Source organism: Polypterus senegalus, chromosome 18 (genome assembly GCF_016835505.1).
Source record: "Polypterus senegalus isolate Bchr_013 chromosome 18, ASM1683550v1, whole genome shotgun sequence".
NCBI lineage: Eukaryota > Metazoa > Chordata > Cladistia > Polypteriformes > Polypteridae > Polypterus > Polypterus senegalus.
In genome coordinates, this window is record NC_053171.1 from 35,438,656 (window position 1) to 35,457,456 (window position 18,801).

General features: G+C 39.5%; 1 protein-coding gene across 3 annotated transcripts in view; it reads left to right on the forward strand.

Annotated features, from left to right (window-relative positions):
* slc35f4 (solute carrier family 35 member F4) overlaps window positions 1-18,801 on the forward strand; it is a 135,275-nt gene that overhangs the window by 83,987 nt on the left and 32,487 nt on the right. The gene's annotated exons all lie outside the window — the stretch shown is intronic.

An 18,801-nucleotide genomic window follows, 5' to 3' on the forward strand; every position in this document is an offset into this window, starting at 1 on the left:
CCAACTCCCTCCAAAAATCTTCTTTCTCATCCATTGCACACCCAACATTCATCGTCACACCTCCAATTTCCAGCTTCATAATCATCACTCTATCTGACACTCTTTTCACCTCCAAAATACTCTTGACATACTGTTCCTTCAAAATAACTCCTACCCCATTTCTCCTCCTATCTGCACCATGATGGAACAATTAGAATCTACCTCCAATCCACCTGGCCTTACTCCCCTTCCATTTAGTCTCTTGCACGCACAATATATCAACCTTACTTCTCTCCATCATATTGGCTAACTCTCTCCCCTTAGCAGTCATACTACCAACATTCAGAATTCCTACTCTCAGTTCCACTCTCTCTACTTTCCTCCTCTCGTCCTGTCTCCAGACACATCTCCCCCCTCTTCTTCTCCTTCTTATTCTTCGGCCAACAGTAGCCCAATTTACGCCAGCACCCAGTTGGCTAACAGTACTGGTGGTGGTTGTTGTTAACCCGGGGCTCGATTGATCCTGTATGGAAATTTGTATTGTTGTCCGCATATTGATTTGGCAAAAGTTTACACCGGATGCCCTTCCTGACGTAACCCTCACCATTTATCCAGGCTTGGGATCAGCACGAAGAAAAACACTGGTTTATGCATCCCCTGTGGCTGGGGTCAAGTGATCATAATATAATACAGTTCAAGTGTTTTGTAAGAGTGCGAATGTTAAACTTTGGCAGTGCAAATTTTGAGCTGATGCAGCAATATCTAAGGAGGATAGACTGGAATAAGCTTTTAAGTGTAGGACAGTCGAGGAACAGTGGAACAGGTTTAAAATTGTTTTACAAGTAATACAGGACAGGTACATACCTAAATTTGGAATTAGTGGGAAAAAAAAAAACTCCACAATGGGTTAATAAAGTTAAAAAAGAAGCTGCAAAGGAAAAAACAACTTTATAAGGCATATAAGAGTAATAACTCCAAATTGAATCATAGGGTGTATGAGAACATGCGGGAAACCATTCAGAAGGATATTAGGGAGGCAAAAAGACAGCTGGAGAGGAATATACTAAATAAGGCAAAAGATAACCCTAAGAGATTCCTTCAGTATTTTAGTAGTAAAAGAACAGTCATGGATAATGTAAACTGCATCAGAAACAGCAAAGGGAAATTAAAAGATACATACAGTGAAACAGTGGATGCTCTAAGCTTCGTAAGTGAAGAAGTACATAACCTCCCAGCGGTAAATGGGACTACTAAGGAGGTACTGATGGATTAGGAAATTGTAGAGGGTGAAGTACTGCTCGGATTAAATAGGCCGAAATCAAACAAATCATCAGGACCAGATAATATTTACCCTTTAATTCTTAAGGAGGCTGGCCAGTACATATTCTGTATAAACCCTTGACGCATATTTTCAGGATGTCACTGCGCAGTGGGGCAATTCCGAGAGACTGGAAAATGGCAAATATTATCCCGTTATATAAAAAGGGTGACCGGGCAGATCCAAGAAACTACAGGCCAGTAAGCATAACATGCATCACAGGAAAATTAATGGAAGAAATTATTAAGGATAAGATTGAGCAAAGAGGGGGGTCATGTTTTACTAATATGCTGGAATTCTATGGGTGAGCAACAAAAGGATATGATCACAGTGGAGCTTATGATATTATTTATCTTGACTTTCAGAAAGCATTTGATAAGGTGCCAACTTCAAACTAAAAGAAGATGGAGTTCAGAGTGATGTTTGTAGATGGGTGCAGAATTGGCTCAGACAAAGGAAGCAGAGGGTGATGGTGCAAGGAACTTCATCAGAATTGGCTAATGTTAAGAGTGGTGCTCCACAGGGGTCAGTGCTAGGGCCACTGCTATGTTTAATATATTTAAATGATTTAGATAGGAATAAAAGGAACAAGCTGGTTAAGTTTGCCAATGATACCAAGATATGTAGATTGGCAGATAATTTGGAATCCATTAAATCTTTACAGAAGTACTTAGACAGCATACGGGCTTGGGCAGTTAAAATTTAATGTCAGTAAATGTAAAGTATTACACATAAGAATTAAAAATGTTAGGTTTGAATACACAATGGGTGATCTGAAAATCGAGAGGACACCTTATGAGAAGGATTTAGGAGTCATAGTAGATTCTACGCTATCAACTTTTTGACAGTGTTCAGAAGCCATTAAGAAGGCAAACAGAATGTTAGATTACATAGCACGATGTGTAGAGCAAAAGTCCAAGGAGGTTATGCTCAAGCTTTATAACACAATGGTGAGGCCTCATCTGGAGTACTGTATGCAATTTTGGTCTACAGGCTACAGGAAGAACATAGCAGTGCTAGAAGAAGTCCACAGAATAGCAACTAGGTTGATTCCAGGGCTAAAGGGGATGAATTAATGAAGAAGGAATAGCTGAGCCTTTTCAGTTTAAGCAAAAGAAGATTAAGAGGAGACATGACTGAAGTATTTAAAATTATGAAGGGAATCAGTCCAGTGGATCGAGACTGTTATTTTAAAATGAGTTCATCATGAACACAAAGAAACAGTTGGAAATCTATTAAGGGTAAATTCCACATTAGAATGTTTTTCTTCACACAGAGAATGATAGACACTTCGAATAAGCTACCAAGTAGTGTGGTAGACAAGTAAGACTTTAGGAACTTTCAAAATTAGACTTGATGTTTTTTTAAAAGAATTAAGTGGATAAGACTGGTGGGCTTTGTAGGGCTGAATGGCCTGTTCTCGTCTAGATTGTTCTAATGTTTATTGTTCCAATTCTGCTTTGACAGAAGAGAACCTTTTGGCCGTGCAGTATTTTGATGTGGCCTTCAAAAGTGCTCTTCCTTCTACATCACAGAAGAGGCTCATTTCATCACTTTGTTTTGTTCTGTTTTTGTTTTTTTTTTAACTTCACTTACATTTATTTAAATTATTTTTAGATAATGCATTTTCAATTTACAAACTCTGATAATTTTATAAAGATCAAACACAAGACAGCATCCAATGAAAGTAGTACTGAAAATAAACATAAATTGTAAAAGAAGGTATCTTTATGATGTCTCCTCTCATGTGAAAAGATTTTGAAGGAGGCAGAAATGATGAATATGGTTATTTTACAATTGGTAATGGATATGGGAAGGAAACAAAAACGAGAACACTAGATGAAATGGAAACCAAGAAAGCTGCCTCCTTTCTGGACTTTCTTAAGTAGGCTTTGAACCCATTTCTGTCCACTGTAGAAGCTCAAAGGACTTCTTTTCCTGTCTGCCAGCCCTCAGCCTTTTGGACTCTCCCTTTTTTGATCTTTTGCTACAGATTCTCCTACTGTCTCCAGTGATTTGTTTTACTGCAGAGACATCAAGCCTGGACTCCTTGCAGAATCTCCTGCTTCCTAAAGGCTTTAGAAGAGCCAGGTGTCCAATGCTGCTCTCAGCTGTGCCTTCCTAATGGCCCAAGAGACCTGTCCATTGTGATAGAAATCTTGGAATCTTGCCCTCCTGGAAGGACCGGGAGAGGGGCAGTGTCTTCCCCGGAACACAAGAGGGCTGCCTCCCTGGATTGCGTGGGGGCCACAGAGCTTGGAAGCTCAACTCTGTGAGGGGACGTGGCTACTGCTAGGAGGCGCCGGGACAGCTCTGGAGTCTGGGCATGCAGCACTTCCGCCACACCCGGAAGTGCTGCCGGATGTTAATTGGGGAGCACCTGGAATACTTACGGGTGCTGTATAAAAGAGGCCACCTCACTCCACTCGAGGAGCCGGAGTTGGGTGGCAGTGGACAGAACTTGCAGGAGAGGAGTGGAGGCGGCAGAAGAAAAGAAGGACTGAGTATTGTGGTGGTTTGTGGACTGTGTCTGTGCTGTGTTGCAAAGGAGAAATAAATGTGTGTGGTTTTGGACATCGTGAGCCTCAGTGTCTGTTTGTGTCCGGGCGACTCTTTCACACCATAGACCGTATTCCTGATCTCATTCCAAGTGGACAACCTGACCCTTAATTCTTTACCAGTCAACATTGGGCTACCACAATCTATTTATTCATATTGAATTATATACTTTACATAAACATTTTAAAATTGGATGTTCATCCTTAAAAAAGCATAAATTAGTTAACAGAATTACTTGATGACATATAGTACCTACATACTGTATATAAATTATTTTTGAGGGTTCCAAACACATTTTCAGTTAAGACGCTAGCTCTCTACTCAAATGTTACAGTTAAAGAAAGAGAGGCATTGATGAACTTTGATATAGACTCAAGCGAATGCTTGTGGATATTCAAAGGTTGTGTGAATTTTTATTAGAAATACAGAAGAAGAGAAGTTAAGAGGGATATTTTTTATACTGTATTTGCAAGGGATGGGTTTCACACAACCAGCTCATACATTTAACTGATTACATTTATTTTAGCTACTGTATATATTTATATAATGATTATAGTAATGTATTCCATCAAAGTAAAAGTACAAACTAAGCCATTTTCCAGTCTTTATACATAAATAGTTGCTAAATATCACTAAAAGATGTGTAGCAGTATCCTAATTCAAAACAGTCCAAATGATACTGAATGCAAAATATATACCTTTAAAAAGAAAATTGCCTTTACGGTGCCTAGGCTCAACATTTCTCCCACGGCGTTAAATACCAGATGGTGTATGTCAGCGTTTCTCAACCTTCAAGTATTTGCGACCCGAGTTTTCATAACAGTTTTAATTGCCCCCAACGTTTTTTGAAAGGAACCCACTAATACCAATTTGTTCTTTTTTAATTAATGATATATCATAGATGCATATTTTATTATACCTACTTAACTTATCGACATTTATCTAACTCTATATTTATTTTTTTAATATCAGAATGTAGTTTAAGTTAAGTTGTTTTGGTTTCAATAGATGTAATTTTCATATTTTTGATTCTTGTTTTCTTTTTTTTACATCTTCGCGCCCCCCTTTTTGTTACTTCGTGCCCCCCTAGGGGGGCCCGCCCCACAGTTTGAGAACCACTGGTGTATGTGATGGCAGAAGTGAGGCACAGGGTGACACAGAAAAACGGGAACTTTTGAAATGTGTAGTGGTAGCCATGTACAGTTGGCAGCACTGCAGAACAGGGACCTTGAGCTGTAAACAATCTCGCCATTTAGTAATTTAGTAATCAATTGCAAGGCAATCAATGGCAGCTGTGCGAGAATTGTTCGGTAACCGTGTCATCTCAAGATTCAGTGACATTCCCTGGCCCTCAAGATCACCGGATTTGTCCGTTTGTGGTTTTTTTCTTGTGGGGCTACCTTAAGAGTCGGGTCTACACGACTCGGCCAAGGACACTGAATGAATTGAAACAAAGAACTCAAGACGAAATTCGTGGTATCCCAGCTGAGATGTTGCAGCGATCAATGGGGAACCACAACAGCAGATTGGAAGAATGCATACGTACAGGAGGACGCCATCTACAGGACGGAATTTTCAGACATTGATAATTTGGATTACTGTCTCTTAAAAGGCAAGTTGTAGTGGTTCAATTGCTGTCAATAAATTTTTTATGTTGAATTTCTTCTATTTTTATTGGGTTTTTCAAAAGTTCCCATTTTTCTGTGTCACCCTGTATATCCTTCGCGGTTTACAGCAGAGATACAACTTTCTTTGCAAACAGTGTCTTACTATACTGTGTATTTAATCCGGAAACTGAAGATTTGCAAAAAAGCACCTATTATCATAATAATACCAGAACCCATTCTGAATTTGCCAAAAAATGTTAATTTTGAGGGCTTTTGATTGTAGAAAGTCTAATTGTCAATTTTGTTTAAATGATTCCAAAACTTGAGGTGACATGTGCTTGTCTATAACACCATTAGCACCTATGAGCCACATCATGAGTACTTTACTTTAAAATGTATGATTACAGATTCATGCCTTACTGAACTTCACTGTTTGCACTCTTAGTATTTTATGTCTTCGGGTCCAAGAAGCATGCCATTTCTCACTTTGCATTTGGTTCTAGGGTCTCAGTTTTGGTCACAACACATCTTCTAGTTAAAGACTTGTGGTTTAGAACTTTGGTTTTTGGCAGCACCGTCTCAGAGTTTTAGATCTTGACTCTTATTACAGGTTCTCAAATGCACACTCTGGTTTCTGATTTGGTTAAAAATGTCCTCCTCGTTACTCACATTCGCTGTTTGCGAGCAGGTAGTTAAGAGGAGTTGATTAGAACTGAAAAAGCCAGGCCGACTCTGTCCATGCTAAAGTTCAGAAGATCCTCTTTGGATACTCCTGACTGGCACAACAAATATGCAACGTTTAGACAAATTGAAAATGACACTTTTGGCAGATTAGGTATTGGCAAGAAAAGCGTAGCCGTATTCCAAAATGAGGACAAAATCGCTCAGATACCTTGTGTCATGAATCTGTACTTTGACTCCATTAGATTCTGTTTCATTTTTGAAATTATGTGATGAATTTTTCTGACGGTTTAAAATATTTTTGACATTATTCTGTCAACACCACTTTGTTGGATGCATTGTTTAGTATCGATATACCCGTTGCTGGTCATGTGACATGGAAGTCACTTGGAATGTGCTGTCCTCAGGCCCTCCTGATAAGATGGCGGTACGCTGTTGTCAACATCCTAGTGCTGTTGTATTTCTGAAAATAAACAAATCACTGCAAATTTTTATAGATAATGAAAGGAATTTCTAGGAAATTCTAGGGCATTTTTGTAACTTAAAATGATTTCATTTTGACAACATTTCTGCCTAGCATCTTGGATTTAGTCTTTTAGACACTTTATTTTTGCAGGTCAGTGATCCCTGGTCTGTCCTCCAGCTAAGAGCTTGTCTGCTCCATTTAATATCAACATATATTCTAGTAACCCATTCAAATCTCCATTTTTGTTCTTTGTGCTTCTGGCATTTTGTAACACCTGGTTTGGACTAACACCAGTAACAAGCAAATGCATGTTTGCATTATCACTGCTAGTGATGGTCCTTATAAATAAGTAATGCCTCATTTGTTTGGCACATTTTATAAGCTGGTTTAAACATCAGTGACACGTTTATGTTAAACTTTCATCCACTGGGGTATGTTTCTGATTTGCTTTTTTCATTGGCAAGGTCAAAGACTGTCCAACTGAAGGCTGAACGGTCCTTTCATCTACGTGTGCTGTGTCTCTATATGTGTGACGTAAATGTTTTCATTTACAAATCCAAGGACTAGCTATGGACTGGTGTTTAATGGTCAGTTGTACATCTGATTATGTAGATAATCCTCTTTTACTCGTGGAAGACTTTAAGACAAATCAATACAAATCAGAAAAGCTGCCTTTGGGTTGGCCTTTTTTTAAGCATGGGTAGTAATTCTTGAAAATCTTAATTTATCTTTGGAAACTGCCCTTTACAATTCTCAAATTTTGCTGTGATATTTGAGGATGGGGCCCAGCAATGGACTGGCACTGTCCTGTTCATGTCCTGTTCTGCCCATTAAGACCCCAAAACAATGTGACCTTGAATTGGATTACCTGGGTTTGAGAATAGCATGCTGTTTGAAGATGGACAAATGCTCTCCAGTGACACTCTTTCTTTTTCTGTCAACTCCTTTGCAATTGATGACAAAATGAAACAAAACAAAAAATGTTGGAAAATGTCTAAAAGGCAGCTTATTAGGTCCCAGTGAGGCAATAAATGACATTTTATTAATATTGTATAATTTGAAGACACACGTTTGTGCTCCGTAATGTTTGTATATGGCCTGCAGCTCTGTCTCTCCCTGAGGGCTTAGAAGGCCTGTAACTCAGTCAAACAGAAGGGTTTAGCAATTTTTTTTTTTTTTTAATGAAGAATCCATGTACTTCAGATATTCGGTGTGATTTTATAACTATGTAATTTAAATATCCATCAATCCATCTTCCAGTTGTGACTGCTGGCTCAACTAACAAACGACTTCACCTTCAAAACAATACCTCAGCTATAAAAATGAGGCAGGCTTAAACACTCAAGGAAGATCTCACATAGCATACTTGGCTCCCCGAACTTGAGAGGCACATCAAAAAGCTTACCATTTAAAAATGAATAGGGGAAACATAAGTCAACCTACCATAAAAATTAAAAAATAAAGTTTAAATTCAGACGTGAGCACCAGTAGGCTTTGCGCCCTTGGAACCAAGTTATCCGAACTATTCTATAACATTTCAGGAATTATTTACAACTCTGATGCTGATTGTAAAATAGGTCATTACGATAGCAATTGATGGGAAGAATTCATAATTAATTGGAGAATTATGGTATTTGAGGGTTCCTTTAGAGTGCCTTTTTCTCTTGCATGATTTGGCTCAAAAACAAATCCGCACATCGTCATCTCATAACAGGCTTAAGTTTTGAGCTTGCTATTTTTTTGTCCTGCCGTTTTAGCTCTAGTCCAGTGTTTGCTAACCTCAGTCCTGGGGGCTCACTGTGGCTGCAGGTTTTTGTTCCAACCAGATTCCTAATAAGTGACAACACCTGATAACACTGATCTCATTTAATTAGCTGGTATTATTTTTCTTTTATTCTATATTCAGAAAAGCACAGCAACATGATTTTTACATTTATAAGACCTTTAGAAATATTTCTGCTTTTGCTATAGACTCTCTTTTGTTGATTTCATTATATTTTGCTCTTTCTCTGTGCAGTTTTTCCCCTTTATTGTATCTTATTAATGACAATTAAAAATGAGATTAATTAAACAATTAGAACACCTAGAGAAGTAGAATGAAAATCAAGATGAAAATATTGTTAAAAAGAAAAAAAGACATTATTCCCATATAACTGCTTGGTACATTTTTATATCCATCCATCCATTATCCAATCTGCTATATCCTAACTACAGGGTCACAGGGGTCTGCTGGAGCCAATCCCAGCCAGCACTGGGCACAAGGCAGGAAACAAATCCTGGGCAGGGTGCCAGCCCACTGCTGGGCACACACACACACACACCAAGCACAATTTAGGATCGCCAAAGCACCTAACCTGCATGTCTTGGGACTGTGGAAGGAAACCGGAGTACCCGGAGGAAACCAACACAGGCACCGGGAGAACATGCAAACTCCACACAGGGTGGACCCGGGAAATGAACCCAGGTCTCCTAACTGTGAGGCAGCAGCGCTACCACTGCGCCACTGTGCTGCCCCATTTTTATATATATAAATATATATACTTTATTTACGCATGTACCACGCGCACAGTTTTTCCCCAAAATTAGCATTAGAAAATCAGGTGCATGTCATACACAAGGAAACTGCTTGGGCTCGCTCTCTCTCTCTCGCTTGTTCGCGTACTTGCACTCTCTCTCTCTCGCTTGCTTACTCGCTCTCTCTCTCTCTCGCTTGTTCGTGTACTTGCACTCTCTCTTTCTTTCGCTCACTTGTTCGCGCACTCGCTCTCTCTCTCTCTCTTGCTCACATACTCATGCTCTCTCTCTCTCTCTCTCGTGCTCTCTCTCTCTAAACGCTTCCTATAGAACCACAATGCGCGTCGTACACGGGGAAAAATGATTTTCACAATTTTCTTTGAAAAAATTAGGGTGCGCGTCTTACATGATGGCGCGCGGTACATGAGTAAATATGGTATATATATATATATGTATATATGTGTATATATATATATATATATACAGTATTTTACCAAACTTAGTTTTCTAATTTCTATATTGTTCCCAAAACACGGAACTTGGGAAATAACACATCACTTAATTAGCCCAGGAGTTCAATTAAAAACAGAAGCTGGTTGGCCTACAGGGGGCCATAGGACCGAGGTTGGGAAACACTGGCCTAGACCGTCCTGAACAAACTGTGACACACAGACAGACAGACAGACACACACACACACACACATATATAGACAGACAGACAACCATCATTGAGATATCAGTGTTTTCGGTATCAGGGGACCCTAAAATCTGGAGATCAAAATTTTTGATGAATCTAAAGTTTTCGCTCCATCCCCATATACAATAGATTATGGTTGGTGAGGACGCAAAGCAAAAAGGCAAATACAGAAGGCACCTCAAAAGTGGTAACTCCAAAAGAATAACATTCAAATCAATAATCCCAAACCAAATCTTTAACAAGAGCAGGAGTCCGGAAACAAGAAAATTAAAAACAAAATACAAGAAAGACCAAAAATGAGAGTCGAACAAGTTCAAGACACATTTGAAATCTAACAATTCAAACTGCTTTGGAAAGGTTGATTGCTGTCCCTAAGCTGTAGCACTAGGGTGTCTCATCCCCTCAGCAACAAAGTCAGAAACAGTGAAGTGGGGGCCTGGGAGCAGTTGGGTGGTCAAGCCATAAGCTATTTTTCAAATCATTAACTTTTTGTGTCTAGGGCAAGTTCCCCCTGGAGATCAGAGTGGCTTAAATGATTGATAATTGATCAAAGGACTGTCCCCTTTTCTTCACCCCTAAATCCCTTTAAATTCAACATACAGTACACATGACAAGAGCAAACAAAATGAATAAATACACAACAAACATAGGATAATAACCCAAACTAAACAAGAGAAGCCTCATTAAGAAACAATGAAATAAAAAAATTAGAAATACATACATGAATCACAATAAATAAATAAAAAGATAATCACTAGAGTCAGCGATGTTCCCCGACCAACAGCAGGACATTTCTTATGCGAGTTAATGTAATTCAAGGTCACATTAAGGTAAAATAATAAAAACAACACAAACAAGCTCTGGCCGGGAAGGGAGTCCAACACCTTCAAAAAGATGGCAATGATAGCCGGAATCCTGCCTGTACATTTGAGTGGCACTATGCAGGTTTCATCTTGCAATCATGCATTCATATTATGTGTAAAATATTCAAGCATTACATGCACCAAAAGTAATGAGCATTCATTTTATGATTAATAAAAGATTCATCCATCCATTATCCAACTCGGTATATCCTAACTACAGGGTCACGGGGGTCTGCTGGTGCCAATCCCAGCTAACACAGGGCGCAAGGCAGGAAACAAACCCCGGGCGGGGTGCCAGCCCACCGCAGTTAATGAAAGATAACAATAGGAAATCACTACATGTCTATCAAGTCTATAAATGTTTCATTCACTTCTCTGTAAAATACTCGTGCTTTTTGCATGTTGTTCAAGGAATCTGAGGGCCCTCTTATGGCTGAAGTCTGTTCTGGCCAGACATGATGGTGACACACAACTACCTGGACATTATCCATTTTCTCTGATAATGAAACGTTAATTCTGCTTAATTTTTTTCTTTCTTGCTGTTTTATGTTGTGTTTATGGACAACCACTGTTGGGCTGATCAGCCAAGATTGTGTTCCCATCTTTAAGAAACTATATCCATCATCTAACACTGCTGTTGTCCGTATATGGACATTCAAGTCCTATGTGAATGCCAGAAATTGAGTCGCACACATTGTCTAAACAACATACCCTTGAAGCAATCATCATTCATGTTTCAGATGATAAATGAAACTAATAGTTGTAATGCTGTGTGTTTCAATTTTGTCAAACATTTCTTGGTAAATTCAATGTACTCTTTACTTTCTGTTCAATCCTTACATATAAATAATTTTACAAGTACAGAACCAGTAAAAACATAACACAACATTCTCAAGTCCGTATAATCATTTGGTCGATTTTAGGAGGCCCAGGCCCCTCATGGACCCCGTGATCATCGGAGGCGACTGTGTGCAGAGATTGCAGACCTATAAATACCTGGGAGTGCAGCTGGATGATAAATTGGACTGGACTGCCAATACTGCTGCTCTGTGTAAGAAAGGACACAGCCGACTATACTTCCTTAGAAGGTTGGCGTCCTTCAACATCTGCAATAAGATGCTGCAGATGTTCTATCAGACGGTTGTGGCAAGCGCCCTCTTCTATGCGGTGGTGAGCTGGGGAGGCAGCATAAAGAAGAACAACACCTCACACCTGGACAAACTGGTGAGGAAGGCAGGCTCTATTGTAGGCACGGAGCTGGGCAGTTTGACATCTGTGGCAGAGCGACAGGCGCTGAGCAGACGCCTGTCAATCATGGAGAATCCACTGCATGCACTGAACAGGATCATCACCAGACAGAGGAGCAGCTTCAGCGACAGACTGCTGTCACTGTTCTGTTCCACTGACAGACTGAGGAGATCGTTCCTCCGCCACACTATGCGACTCTTCAGTTCCACCTGGGGGGGTAAACGTTAACATTATACAAAGTTATTGTCTGTTTTACCTGCATTTTTATCACTCTTTAATTTAATATTGTTTTTTTTATCAGTGTGCTGCTGCTGGAGTATGTGAATTTCCCCTTGGGATTAATAAAGTATCTATCTATCTATCTATCTATCTATCTATCTATCTATCTATCTATCTATCTATCTATCTATCTAAGCCACTGTAGAGTTGTGGTGGGTCAGTAGCTATCCTGACAGTACTAGCCACAAGGCACAAAAGAGTCCTTGGCAGCTTGGCAGACCATCACAGAGAACAAATAAAATATTTGACACAACAAATTAATTCACTTGAAACTCCACATTGCAGAGATATAAATAAATGGGAAAGTGAATAAAAATTTGCAATATACAGTGTGAAGGACAGCCAGGTCCCATGCCCAGCAGGGACGCCCCTGCTTCTTATGTTCCGGGGGAGCCACCATGGGCAGTCCAATATCTCCCCCGGGACGCTTGGTGGCAGCCTCCCTAGCCGACGGTGATTCCCCAACCACCCGCAGGGCTCCTTGGGAGATGGAGTCCTCCACAGCTTGGTTGGGGCCCAGGGTGGCCGCTAGGGGGGGTGCTGTCTACTTCCAACAGCCCGGCTGGACAAGTCTTCAGCCCCACCTGGAAGTGCAATTAGGACCAGGTGGTCAATCACCTGGAACGCTTCCGGGTGGGCTATAAAAGGGCCCAGCCACCACCACTCGAGGAGCCAGAGTTGAGAGGAAGGAGACGAAGCTTGAGGAGGAGTGGTGGTAAAGGAGGAAAGGTGGTGTTGCTGTGTGTTTGACTGGTGTTTTGTGGGACTGTTAATTGCCTGTGGGTCACGGGGAAGACGTGCGCCCACTGGTGAAGAAAAATAAAAGTCTTTGTACTTTTTATTCGTGCCTCTGTGTCCATCTATGTCAGGTCAGGCACCTATACAGCGTCTTTGTTACAACAGGAAGCACAGTGTGAAAGGAAATCTGAAACAAACTATTGCATATTTAATGGCAACTTTGGAAAATTTGCTATTAAATATTTCTAGCTTGAATACCATATTCAAATATAATAATCAAACATAGGTGTCAGTGGATTCAGAAAGTATTAAGAGCCCCTTCACTTTTGGCACACTTTATTGTATTATAGATTTAATTTTAGATGGACAAATTTGCCATTTTTGCCCACAATCTACACTTAATAACCCATAATGGCAAAGTGAAAACATACTTTCAGAAACGTTTGCAAATTTATTAAAAATCAAAAACTAATATCTCATTCATAGAAATATTCAGTCCTTTAATTCAGTAAAAAGCCTGTTTGGCAGCAATTATAGCTTTGAGTTCTTCTTGTGCAAGTCTCTAAAAGCTTTGTACTCCTGCATTAGGGCAATTTATCCAGTTCTTCCTAGAAGGTCCTCTCCTCTCAAGCTCCAGTAGGTTGGATGGGAAGCATCTGAAAACCGCCATCTCGGGTCTCTCCACTGATGAGGTTTCAGTCTGGGCTTTGGCTGGGCCACTCAAAGAAACTTGTCATGAAGCCACTACAGTGTTGTCTTGGTCTGTATGCTTTGGGTCATTGTCGTGCCAAACGTATCGAACATACTGAACATGTTGAAGTGAAGCCTATGTAAGTTTGACATAGAAAAGTAACACGACTTTTAAGAGTATCAAGTAACTGAAGTTTAAGATGGAAAAGTTAAAATTGGAATGAAACAGAGAAGAAACCTTTATTCCCTATTTTGCCTTTTATTCTGCTTGTGTAACTTTTTCAGATTTTTTGTGTTTTGTTCCTTTTTACATTTTCACTACAACTTTTTAAAATGAAGGTCTACAGGGTGTTCCTTGGACGTCATGGCTTAGTTTTTGTCCTGACATGTGGTGTGAATTGAAGGACCTCATATACACAGATACACACGTACCTGTCCAATCAATTCATTTTACAAGTGGACTCCAATCAAGTTCTAGACACATCTGAAGGATAAATAAAGCCAACAGGATGCCCCAACCACAATTTGGAGTGCCTTAGGAAAGGGTCTGAATACATACTCTACCTAAATGACATATTTCAGTTTCTCAATTTTAATAAATTTGCAAACCTTTCTAAAAACATATTTTTACATTGTCATTTAGGGTTACTGAGTGCACACCGATGGGCAAAAATGACCAATGTATCCATTTAAAATTAAATCTACCACACAAAGTGTACAGAAAGTGAAGGCGTCTAAATAGATTCTGAATCCACTGTGCCATCGATTAAACCTGACAGCAGCTGCATTTTTCATTATTTTCATTTACCATCATTGGAAATGAAGAAAACCATATCCACCTATGCCAGAAACCTGATACTGTACTCATTACCTGAAATTGAATTAAAAACTTGAAAATGTTGCACAAGTTACAAATTAGAGTCATGCATCTTTAACCTCAAATCATTTAATAACTTAATTATATTAATTCATGGGTTGTCTTCATTAGAAAGAGTAAATTAGCTTATTTGTTGACTGCTTTTTGTATCAAATACAAAATACCAAAGCCATATTATTAATACAGCCATGGGCTGGCACCCTGCCCGGGGTTTGTTCCCTGCCTTGTGCCCCATGTTGGGTGGGATTGGCTCCAGCAGACCCCCGTGACCCTGTAGTTAGGATATAGCGGGTTGGATAATGGATGGATGGATATTATTAATATTTAGTAAAATTAGAACTTTATATTATGTCCGTATTTGATATGTCACATTTTTCCCGACTTAGCACAGCTAATCATGGGGATGAGATAGGAAGTCAATGAAAAATGTAATGTGTCACAAGTACAAGATAAAGCACTATTGTGGTAGAAATGATCGTTAGGCAAAGACAGACAGAAGGAAGTTCGACTCATACACCAAAATCTTTATTGCACTGCATTGTAATAAAGAGACTTCACCATAGTGCAAGCACTTAAACTAGGAACTGCATTGGTTATATATTACATTGCTTATCATTTTTGTAAAATAGTCTACTTTTTCTAGCTCTTGCCACCATTCCCTAATGTCCATCAACTGGCCATCATTACTTCATACCCTGTGCAAGTGTCTAAAACTATTTACTGATCACTTCTCACCATTAGGGTTGAGATAAGGAGGACCCACACATAAGATAAAGTTTTCTTATCTGTCCCTTACTTCTCATCACCTCAGGGTAGTGTTGGACCCAGCAGGCAATCAAGCCTTTAATAATTAACTCTTATATAACCTAAAGCTAGCTAATACAACACATATTGCTTTAACTTAATTGAGAATACATTGATCCATAAGTTTAAATTCTCTATAGTCACATGTGTGTGCTTAGGAGGCAGTCAACAGGTCCTCAGGTGAGTAAAGAATGGATAGATGGGAGGTTGTACTGTGGTAATGATGCCTCTCTCTCTGACCTTAGAGAAATAAAGACGACAAATAACTCTACAATACCTGCACCAGTTTGGAATTATGAAAATGGCGACTCATCCACTTCCTCAACAATATCACTTCCGGCTCTTCAAGATGACGTCACATCCGGTCCCATTCCGATGATGTCACTTCCGACTCGGCCGGGCCCATTCCGATGACGTCACTTCCGGCTCCTTATTATGCCGTCACTTCCGGTCCTTCATGATGACGTCACTTCCGGCCCCATCCCGATGACATAATTTCCGTGCTGACTCATTTCCTGCCGCCATTTTCTCATAATATAAAAGCCATTGCAAAACACCAGTAAAATGTTGTATGTTTGATCTGTTTTCTGCATATTTTGACCAACGATATTACTTCAACAATATACGGGGCTTATTCCCCAACACTTCTACTTTGTTTTGTGACTTTAATATATCACGCTGTACAATCAGCTCATCCAATACTAATACATTATAATCATCAATACCACAAAGTCAACCGATATCACAAAATGTAACAAATCAAAAGTCGTGTTAATAAAAGGAGTCTTACTCAAGGTAAATATGAATAATATGATGGATGATAAAGTGGGCAGGATATTGTTAGAAAATGAAGATTGTGTGGAAAAGACAACGGATTCTAAAACAACAAATTCAACATAAGCAGAGCCCGGGTTTTTCCTTAACTGTGAGGACTGTTCTCATTTATTCTATTGCTCTGTTTGTGTTTCACAAAGTCCAACAAGTTAAAAAAAAATTACAGGCTTGTGTCATTTTTTCCTACGTCAGCTGTAAAAGTAAAGGGTTTGGAAGGTCCAGGATGTCTGCTTGAGTGATTCATGGGTCGCCTGCAATTAACTCTAATTATAAAATAAACATAAATGTGTGGAACATTACCTTTTTGTATCTGCAAATTTTTTCAAAGACAATATGCTTCGTTAGATAACTGGATGGGTTATCTTTTGGCCTTATGCTAATAAACATTTTGAGGTCAGTAGACTGTTTCTTAGGAAGTAAACCTGAACTGCTTCTTCTATTTATGGGGATTCACTTTTTAGTTAGGATAATTTACAGGTTTTACCGAAAGCTTAAAAAAATCCTTTTTACCTTCAAGCTTTTTCACGTGATATTTTTTGCATTATTATAATGTCAGTCTTGTAATATTAGTTATCTGATACAGTAGTAAATTATTTTGAATACAATAGATATTAAATTCATTACCACTGGTGTTTTGTGTTATCCTTTGTCTATTGACATCTAAATTTCAGAATTTCCCAATCCTTGCCTTAGGTTTAGATTGATCTGTTATCAATAGGATGCCACACATTTTAGTCAGGATGTTTAGCTCCTTTTTTCCATTGTTTTGTATCTAAGCTTGAAAATGTTCATAACTGAACTCAATTGTCATATAACTAGCTACACTTCATAACTGTTACTTCCTGCAGTGGGAATGTTATTAGGCCAATGTCAAACCACTACATCATATATCAAAGTAATATGACCCCTTACTAATTTTGAGTATTTTGAAATAAACAAGCAATCAATTAAATATATAAAAAAAAACTGTTAACATCCATATGCCCAATAGTATGCTACATACCAAACCAACTAAGTCAAAGTCAAAATCAAAGTGAACTTTATTGTCATCTCAACCATATACAAGTATACAGCTAGACAAAATTGCGAAGCTCAGGGTCCACAGTGTAACAACATGATGTACAAATAATAAATTAAAAATAAAATTAAAATTCTAATTTAAAATTAAAACACAAAAAAGGCATTGTGCAAAGACAAGACAAAGAAGTAGCAGCAATATTGACGTGTAGTTAGCAATATGAACATTGATGCAATGTATGGTTTTGCAATCTAGATACATAAATAATAAATAATAGATATACATAATACAGAAATGATCAGTGTATGATAATAGTTGTTTAAGACGTGTTAACAATGACAGGTCAGAATGTTTCACAGCAGAAGGATATCAAGAGTGTCAAAATCCTTAAAGGTCAGTAGGAGATTTTCAGTTCTTCTCTACATGCACACTCGTCTTTGCAGGAAAGTGTCCTGCATGTATAAAAGTTCTGTTTTTAGAGGTGGTTGAGGCTGTGTGGAAGATCCCAGGGGGCAGCATGGTGTTAAGGAGTCTGACAGCTTGGGGGTAAAAACTCTCCTGCAGCCTGGCAGATCTGGCTTTGATGCTGCAGTATCTTCTCTTGGATGGCAGAAGTGTGAAAAGTCCATGTGAGGGGTATAAGGGGTCCTGCACAATGCTGCAGGCCTTGCGGACACTACGTTTGTAAAATATGTCCTGCAGTGAAGGGAGAGGCACCCCAATAATGTTCTCTGCTGTCTTCACTATCCTTTGCAGGGTCTTGCAGTCAGATATGTTGCATTTGCCATACCAGACAGTGATGCAGCTGGTCAGAATGCCCTCAATAGTGCCTCTGTAGAACATGGTGAGGATGGAAGGGGGAAGATTTGCTCACTTCAGTCGCCTCAGGAAGTGTAGTCTCTGCTGGGCTTTCTTGATTAGTGATGAGGTGTTATGTGTCCATGTAAGCTGTGGTACTCCTAACAGTCTGTACATCTGAACCGTTGATGCTGAGTGGGATGTGAGCAGGATGTGATTCTCTAAAGTCCACGATTGTCTCTTTTGTCTGGTCAACATTGAGAGATAGATTAATGTCTTCACACCATTCAGACAGCCGTTCCACCTCATCCCTGTATGCTGTTTCATCATCCCTGCTTATCAGTCCCAGCACCGTCGTATCATCCGCAAACTTGATGATGTGGTTGGTGTTGTGTGTGGCTGTGCAGTCGTGAGTCAGCAGGGTGAAGAGCAGTGGACTAAGCACGCAGCCCTGTGGCGCTCCTGTGCTCAGTTTGATGCTGTAAGTGTTGCAGCCCATCCGAACTGACTGGGGCCTCTCTGTCAAGAAGTCCAGGATCCAATTGCAGAGGGTGGTGTTCAGGCCCCAACCTGCTCAGTTTTACAACCAGCTTTTGAAAGATGATTGCGATGAAGGCGGAGCTAAAGTCTATGAATAGCATCCTGAGATATGTGTCTTTTTTATCCAGATGTGTCAGGGAAAGGTTGAAGGGCAGAGCATATGGCATCCTCAGTTGACCTGTTTGAGCGGTATGCAAACTGAAGAGGGTCAAGGGAGGCAAGGAGATTAGTCTTTATGTGTGACATGACTAGCCTTTCGAAGTACATCATTATGATTGGCGTGAGTGCAAC